The sequence below is a fragment of the Triturus cristatus genome, chromosome 11 (genome assembly GCF_964204655.1).
Source record: "Triturus cristatus chromosome 11, aTriCri1.1, whole genome shotgun sequence".
In the NCBI taxonomy this organism is placed as follows: Eukaryota; Metazoa; Chordata; class Amphibia; order Caudata; family Salamandridae; genus Triturus; species Triturus cristatus.
The window spans coordinates 108,073,791-108,083,335 of NC_140594.1; positions in this window are offsets into that span (position 1 = coordinate 108,073,791).

The following is a 9,545-nucleotide window of genomic DNA, read 5'->3' on the forward strand; positions in this document are numbered from 1 at the left end:
GGTGCGGGCTTTTATAGGCCTCACCTCATACTGTAGGCAGTGGATCCCTCAATATGCATTTCTAGCAAAACCACTCATCCAGTTGACAACACAGGAGGCCGCCACATCGACTGTCCTCCCTTGGACTCAAGAACATACATATGCTTTTGAAAGCTTAAAGAAAGCTTTATGCCAAGCACCTGTTTTGGCAACGCCATGTTACAATAAACTGTTTACACTCTTTGTTACAGAACGCGAAGGTACTGCCTTGTCAGTACTCACTCAGGAACAAGCAGGATCACACAAACCATGTGCTTATTTCTCTAGTACATTAGATCCAGTAGCTCAGGCTCTTCCTGCGTGCCTGAAATCAGTGGCAGCAACAGCTTTAGCAATCAGACAAAGCGATGCCATAGTGTTAGGACATCAATTGACAGTACAAGTACCACACGCAGTAGAGGTTCTCTTGAACCGCACACAAACACAACACTTGACTATAGCGAGACTCACCGGTTACGAATTGACATTGTTTCAACCACACATAGAAATCAGACGTTGTAATACGTTAAATCCTGCCACGCTTTTGCCAGTAAATGGAACAGATCCATTAGCACATGATTGTATAGAAGTCATTACTATCACGACAAAACCCAGACAAGACTTGACAGACATCCCTTTATCAGATCCAGATTTGACATTGTATGTAGATGGTTCATGTATGAGAACAAATACAGGAGAGTTAGTGGCCGCTTACGCAGTCACAACAGACACTGAAGTCATTGAAACAAATTGTATTAACACTTTGTCAGCTCAAGCAGCAGAGCTCATCGCTCTGACACAAGCCTGTATTCAAGCTAAAAATAAGAAAGTCAACGTATACACAGATTCACGTTATGCATTCGGAGTCGTCCATCACTTCGGCGTGCTGTGGCGAGAGAGAGGTTATTTAACTTCTCACGGTGTCCACATCCAACACGGACCCCTCATTCAAGCCCTATTAGATGCGATTCATTTACCTACTGCAATATCGATTATGAAATGCAAAGCTCATACAAAAGTTACCGATATCATTTCTCAAGGTAATGACCTAGCTGACAGAACAGCTAAACAGACTGCTCAGAACCAGACTCATACAACTGACGCGACAAAGACAATAGTTCCGACACCAACACATTGCATGACAGTTAAGGATCCCGCCCTTGATATAATTGACATACAGACACATGCTACACCAGAAGAAATAAAGAAATGGACTGAATTAGGAGGGATCCAAACGGATCAAGGATGGATGACGAAGGAAAAATCTATATGGTTTCTTCCCGATTCCATGGTTCAAGTCATCATTAACACAATACACAGTCCAGCGCATCTAGGAGAAAAAGCTATGCTAGACAGTATTCAACACATTTGGCTCAACAAACACTTGCGAGCAGCAGCCAAACAGAAAGTACGTACCTGTATGATATGTTGTCAGTTTAATCCAGGTAAAAGCATCCCCGTAGAGCAGGGTGGATTTCAACCTCCCGATCATGCTTTTGAAGTCCTCCAGATGGATTATATCCAGATGGAACGATGTCGAGGATTCAAATATGTTCTCGTAGTTGTCTGTGCTCTTTCCCGTTGGACAGAAGCCTACCCGGTTTCAGATTACACTGCCCCGACTACTGCCAAACAGTTAGTTCGAGAATTCTTCCCACGGTATGGTTTGCCACGTATTATCTACTCAGATAACGGCCAGCCATTCTCATCGGAACTAATGAAACACGTTTCACTCTTGTTAGGCTACCAATGGAAATTCCACTGTGTCCGACATCCTGAGGCAGCAGGTCTCGTGGAACGTCATAATCAAACTCTGAAAATTAGATTGTCCAAAATATGTAGAGGAAAAGGTGTCGATTGGATAGTAGCCTTACCAGTTGCACTCTTTTACATGAGAATGGTAGCACATTCTCGAACAGGGCTATCCCCGTACGAGGTGATCTTCGGTAGACCACCAAATATGTGGGGGACGCCTATACCTCGCAAAATCACTGATGTTGACTGTAATATGCTGACAGATTATCTGGCTTCCTTGATGTCTGCACTACAATCTTGTCGTTCACAGGTAGCTGCAGCTTTTCCCGATAATACTGAGGTGAAGCCCCATGACGTGGTTCCAGGTGATCTGGTTCTGATACGGAATTTCGACCGGAAGACCCAACTGGAGCCTAGGTGGAAATCGCCAAAGCTTGTTCTACTAGCAACAAGGACAGCCGTAAAGATCGAGGGACGTAAAGGATGGTTGCATTCGAGTCATATCAAGAAATTTTATGGACTACCGACCGATATAAACACTCAGCCTTGTATTCCCTCACAGACTGATTCAAAGCTCCCCTTGGTTGAACCCATGAAAACTGAACTTTATAAACTAAAATTAAGGTCCAGCAAGTCAGACAATTTGATTGTTTAAGTCCTCTCCAAGGTGAATCGGTTGAATTTGGCTCTGACATGTATCCTCTAGACCGGAATAGAGAAAGAAATCAACAGATGCAGCTTAAAAAGCATGCGTATTGTAAAACACTTCGTAGTCACTGCACAGTAACATTATTAATTTTGTTTTCTCTAAGTCTTCTGATCATCATTTTTAGTATATTGCTGCATATGTATTACCCTATTTCTAAACGTGCTTACAATGTTACTGCTGAACATTCTTTTAGCGAATTACCTCCGCATGAGTTGTCTTATAGATTTGCGCTGCGCAACAACACTTTTATTAGTATGTTACATCATTCCCATCAGACCAGCAACGCTACAAATTGTTGGATATGTGGCCGGCTCCCTCCCTATCAGAACTATAAGGGAGTTTTGCCCCTCTTTCCATATCCGTTCACACACAATGGCTCCTGTGGAGCATGGTTTAGTTTGATTAATTCCCTAGATTCAAATTCCGTAGTTTATCAAGACAACTGGGTATGGGGAAACCTGAACCTAGTTTTGCTTAAAGTCTGCTACCCTACCAAGGAGGGACTTCCCAAAAGAACAGGAACTGATCTAGAAAATGAAGTATATGGATTAGGTAATTTTACACTTAACCTCATGATCCTGAATGTTGAATCCGAAGCCACACCAATCTTGCCCGTTATGTCAGTATTCCCAGTTAAAGGGGAATTATGTGTAAGAAAGAATGGTTCCATACACATGGGCCATAGTAAATGCACCACTGTAATAAAATTCAGTGATCAAGGCAAATCTACATTTAGAGCTTCCCGTCATTCCTACTTCATATGTGGCCAGACCGCATATATACATCTACCTCTAGACTGGGATGGTACCTGTTACATAGCATTCCTTCTGCCACCTGTTTTCCTAGCTCCTCCTGATTATCACAGAAATATCCATTTAGTACACAATAGACAGCAGAGAGATCTCCCGATTGTCGATTACACTGAAACAGCATGGGAGCAATACACAGATTTCAATAAAGGTTTCTTTCCTTATATAGGAACAGTCACTAATAGTAAACTGATACGTAGATTAACTAGAACCCTTGAAGCAGTAGTAAACGAGACTACTTCCGCCTTAGGCAATTTAACAGAAGAGCAGTCTGCTATGCGGATTGTTGTGCTTCAAAATCGTCTTGTCCTTGACGTCATCCTGGCCGATAGGGGCGGAGCTTGTAGGGTCATCGGATCAAGTTGCTGCATTTTCATACCAGAAAATTCACCGTCAGTATATAAAGCCATAACCCGCCTTCATAAGATTATAAGCCAGATACACCAGAGTCCAGGCACCTGGACTTGGTCCGGTTGGTTCTGGAGCGTGTTGTCAGCCTGGGGATGGAGGATTCTATCCTTCCTAGGTATTGGCTTTCTCATACTATTCAGTTGCTGCTTATGTCTACAATGTGGGCCAGCGATTGGTGGCCTGTGTGCCACATCGTGTATCCCACCTCCAAGTTTTCGTTCAAAATCCCGGAAGAAGAAAGAAGAACAAATGATGCTATATGAACAGATCGATGGATTGATGAAGATCGATATCTCCTGAGGGTCCGTAGGGGACAAGGAGGGAATGAGGAAATATGAATTTCGTGATCAGTTATGTCCCCTATCGTAGACCCCAACGGCTCCATGTGCATGCTATAAGTACATGTATGTTCCCTCCAGTTCCAGTTTTGAAGACGCAAATACATGTGCGTCCACCGTCAACATGTCCTCTTTCAGATCCACCATGAATGGGTCGAATAGTCCATTTCTAAGTATGAAAGGCCACCGACTTTATGTGGTTCACTTTCCACATTTTACAGATTCAGGCGAGTAGGCCCTGAATTCTGCCATCAAGCCTTTCCTGCTTTCTGCCTCTGAAAGCTCCAGCCCGAGCCCGCATCTGTATCCATGAACTTTGTCCTACTCCCTGCGCGGCTAACGGTGCCTGATCCAGCCTGTTGCCTGCCAACAAAACTGTATTTCACCTTCAAGATTATCTGCTTCGCTCCTCATCCGATGCATTCCTGTCTAGTAGTTTAGGTAAACATTCCTCCAGCCACCGTGCAAGGGGCCAGGCCTCACTGTCCTCGTGCAAGTAATTCATAGCCCCTGTTACCATGGAAGATTCCTGCCCCCTCGCATCTCATGTAGACACTTAGACGCTTGTACACGCACTAACAGTCAGTATAGAATAGATTCCGTCCTAGAGACCTTTCCTTTTGGATAATACAGTTCTTTAAACATAAGATATTAGATATGATTTGGGATTAGGTTAACATGACCCCTCAGACTTCTGTCTCCACATGTAGAGCTAAATGTCAAGTCCCCTTCACCCTCTAGTTGCACGTCAATCACACGTCATGCGGCTGCGCGCGCATCTCTGCCCAGTATTTCTGCTGACATTGCAGGATTCTCTTATGGATCCACCCACTTGTGACATCATGTTTAATGACGTATTTTAGTTACACCCATGTTTACGCCTTTTTTCGTTACGTATGTGTATTTTATCTGTATTATCAGCTGTTACGCCTCTTGCATCTGTCTCAATATAATGCTTTCCATATAAATACCATTACCTGTCAATAATGTATCGCCTTCCTTCCTGAACCCTCATGGTGATGGAGTGTGAAGCCTGCAATTCGAATTGTATTTCCTTTGTAGAGGAATAAAGCCTTTTAGAACCTCTAATACCACGGATTCTGCCTCTTATATTTACTGAGTTATTCTTACTAGACTTTACCGCATAAAAAATAGTACCGGTAATGAAATATTTACCACACCACTTCAAAGGCACATTTGGGTATAAGTACTGGGGCTCTAACCCTACCAAGACAGTACACTACTGCACCTGTAAAGCACTCTGCCAGGATAAAAAACTGCTGTGCCACAAGGATTGCCATTTTGCCTGACTACTGCTCTGAGGGAACTGCTTTTTGCTTTGCTGAGCTGCCCTGCTGAGGATAAGGACTGGACCCATCTCACTTGAACCCAGAGAGACTCCAAGGGCTTGCTGGCTTACCATCTGTTCTTAAGTCTCAGGGCCATCAAAGACTTCCTTCAACTCTGTAACAGCACCTGTACTCTGCCATTTGTGAGTTCTGCCCTGCCAAGTGGTGCCAATCCAGTCCTGGCCCCTTGAACGGTAATTTCTGCTGTCCAGAACCATCAAAATTGATGCAGTGATGACTTTGTACCGTTTGGAACCAATGACTTTCCACACCATCAACATCGCCTCAACAGACAGTGCGGCTCGACGACAACAGACAGCGTGGCTCAACTACGATGCAGCACCTGCACCGCAAAGGGGTTTGACAAGGAAGCCTTCGACTGCAGGGTTCAGCACCAACGCTTCACCTCCATACATGGGATCGACAACTACATGGCACTTCTCCGCATCGAGTCTTCAACATCGACGCTTGCTCCATCCAAGGTTCTTTGTCAGCGACACCTTTCTGAGTCCTGTAGCCATCCTGCCCTCCATTGCGGTCAGCCTGAACTTTGAATTTACCCCAGTCTAGCGCTACCTCAAGTAACTCCTTAGTGCTATTGACTTCTAAGCACTACTTTTTGATTTCATCTTTAACAATTTATGACTCCAGTTCTACTTATTGGATTTCAGTCTCCTTGGTCTTGTTTTACTCATAAAATTATTAACTAGTTTTCTAAACTTGTGTGGAGTATTTTTGTGGTGTTTTCATTGTGTTACTCTGTGTTTGTTGCACAAATACTTAACACATTACCTCTTGAGATGAGCTACCTCTTGAGATAAGCCTGACTGCTCTGTACCAAGCAACCAGATGGTTGAGCACAGGTTATGTTTTAATGTGTTTCTAGTTTACCCTGACTAGGATTCTGATCCCTAAGTGCCACTGTTTAAAATATGTAAACTTTAAACGTGAGCATGCAAAATGGAAGTGTTTGTGCATAGGCCCAACAACCACATGACAGGATCAATGTGGATTTATACAAAAGTGAGCTACCAGATATACCATACAATGTCTCGAAAATGCCCTGGCCCTGGCTGAAAGTTTAGAAGGGCCCGCAGCTATACTACTAGCTGACTTTGAGAAAGCTTTTGATTCCGTGGGGTGGGACTGTTTGTTTTCCATATTACACAAGAATAATATTGGCCCCCAACTTTATTAAATACATCTGATTTTTATTCAATGACCTGACCGCTAGGGTTAGAGTGGTTCGAGAGATATTGGATCGATTCCCGATGCAGTGAGGCACCAGGCAGGAGTGCCTGTTATTCCCATTGCGATTTTGCTATTGTGATTGGATGATTAGCAGAATGGATCAGCGTGAATGGCCAGATTAAAGGATTTGAGTCGTATTGGGGGTGTTGTAGATAGGGAGGCATTGCATGCAGATGACGTTCTAGTATTCCGGACAGAACCAGAATGGTATGTCCTAAGAGCCCTTTAAATTGTTTGTAACTTTGGGGCTGCAACTGGACTCAATGTAAACAAAGCCAAGTTGTCAGATTTTCCAGTGGCACAAACCCGTAGAGCCTTAGCTGGGCTCAAGGCCTAGAGAGGACTATAGAAGGTTACAAATATTTTAGAGTTTATGCAACACAGGACACATGGTTAGCATGTGGCAGGAATATTCAGACAATAATTGATAACTCCTTGGGATATAAAATACTAGGCAATGCTTCCAATGTCAATCCTGAGCAGATCTTCCATTTTAAAATGGTGGCTCTGCTGCACTTATTCTATCAACTACAGAATTTTCCCTTTATGATACCAAATACATTCATCACACAAATTAACTCAATTGTTGGGAACTTTCTGTGGAATCTGGTTTTCCCAGATAGCTCAATTGAAATGCTTTAAATCTACTTATAAGGGTGAAGTGGCTGAAATTGTCTTACTTTAGAGCATCCAGTTACTGGTCATCAATGAATGGTGGTATGACACACAAGAGGACCCAGCCTTTGCATCTGAAAAATGGGCGATGGAGGGAGACCAAATATTGCATATACTGTATGGAGGACTGGTGGATCCTGCAACACCTCCTCGGCCACCAGACTGATACTTAGGATCTGGAAAGACACACACATAAAATTGGGATGGGAACAGCCTCACTACGGAAAGACCTCTATTGGTTGGGGAAAGACTGGACCAGGTGGTATTGTTAAACTGAATTAAACAATGGGGCATATAGGGATTTCTCGCCTGATGATGGAAATTGTGTTGAAATCATCTCAAGACCTACAAGATGAACTTGATCTCCGTTGGAGTAAATATTTTGATACCTTCAGCTTTGCAATGCAATTACTCACTAAGAGTCGGAACTTGTGGAGCTCCCTAAATTTAATGTGCTCGAGGCAACACTATTGGCAAATCGATCATTCTCTAATTATTAATACTCCAGAAACCTTTGATAGGCTGCATCAGGCTTAGAAATAGGATATGGGTCCACTCTCTGATGAGTACTGGAGGGACATGGGGGACATTCCCATGAGAGTCTTCCACTGCATTGCGTAATGACTAATTCAACAAACGTATCTACATCAAGCGTACCTTACACAGCACAGGCTGTGGAAATGTGGTATGATATCCTCACTGAAATTTCTTATATGCACCCAGGCTTCGAAAAAATCACAAAAATGTTTCCAGACCTCAAGGTCTAGTGACTTAGATACTCGACCTAACTCTAATGCTCTTGAACCATAAACTGGTTCGAGATTATGTGATTCTGGGCAACTATTTTAATTAACGGAGCTGTCATTTTATTCATTATCACACATGAGAGCAGAGCACCTTCAAATATGTGAGTTCAGCATATCTGCTGTACAAAAAACTACTTTGTTTGATTTAATAGACTGAACTTTTGCTTCATATATAATCCAAATCTAGCCTCATATAGAATACACATAACCCCTGACTTGTATCTTGGTTCATTAACAACATTGTCATCAAGGTGGGGGCAGGAATCACTTAAAAAGAATATATGAATATATACATAAAGCATGAAGTAGTAGCACATTGTCATTTGCAATCAGCTCATTTTCCATTAAAATTGCCACAAAAGTTCCCACTGACAGGCGGTTTTACTGATAAAACTATTTAGTGTACAAGCATTAATGTTTGGAAATTGAGTTTTTTTTTTTCATTTTTTTTTTCAAAACCTTTATTTAGCATATGATGTCCATACACAGCATAATGCCTACAACCACCCTTGGCCGGCAGCGTGCTATAGTAAGAAAAAAGCAGAGGTTTACACAGCGTATCGCCAACAACACAAAAGGGTGGGCCGCGTCAAGAAATATATGCAGGTTTTGCTGTTTAATGGAACAAGGGATCATGAACCCTAATAGCCTTAAACAACAACAGACTAAGAACAAAACCAACTAACCTCATGGTGAGACTGGTTCAGAAAATTAAAATAGCGCATCGGCTCAGAGAGCGCCCGGAACAACAGAGCACAGTCTTAAGTGCGTGAGCACTGCAGTAGATGTCTCAACAGCATGACCAACCTCTCATGCCCCCATGTCAAGCACACCAGCACACCCAGTAGGCTGTGCAGCCTCCCCCGAATCCCACAGTTCCCAACCAGCCTCCACAGGTGCCGAGCACCGCGAGGCGTCGGAAGCTGCTGCTTGCATACCCATCAGCAGTCCGCACCCCAGGTACTCCCCAGGTCATTCCCACCTTCGCCGGGCATAGCCTAGTCGTCTAGCTGGATGGGGAGGAAGGGGGGGGCCGCATCAGGTACCAGTGGGGTTAACAATAAGTAGTTTTTCAGAGGACCCCATATGTCTCGAGGTCGGGAAGCTGACGGAAGGAGGTCAGAGTACAGGGCAAGCTGATCCTGCCAAAATATCATCATTTCTAGCCAGTCCTTGAACTTAGGTGCCCTCCCTCTGCCCCATCTACAGGCCACCCTCCACTTAGCAAGAAGGAAGCAGACAGAGGCGAATTTCCTATGTATCACCAGGAGCCGTTCCGTATAGCCCAATATGCCCATCAGCGGAGACGGTGGTAGCGGAGTATCCAACATTTTCCCGACTGCTTCAAATATCTGTTCCCAATATTCCTGAAGGGCCGGGCAGCTCCAGGCCAAGTGCAGCACATCAGCGCCATCAGCTCGACA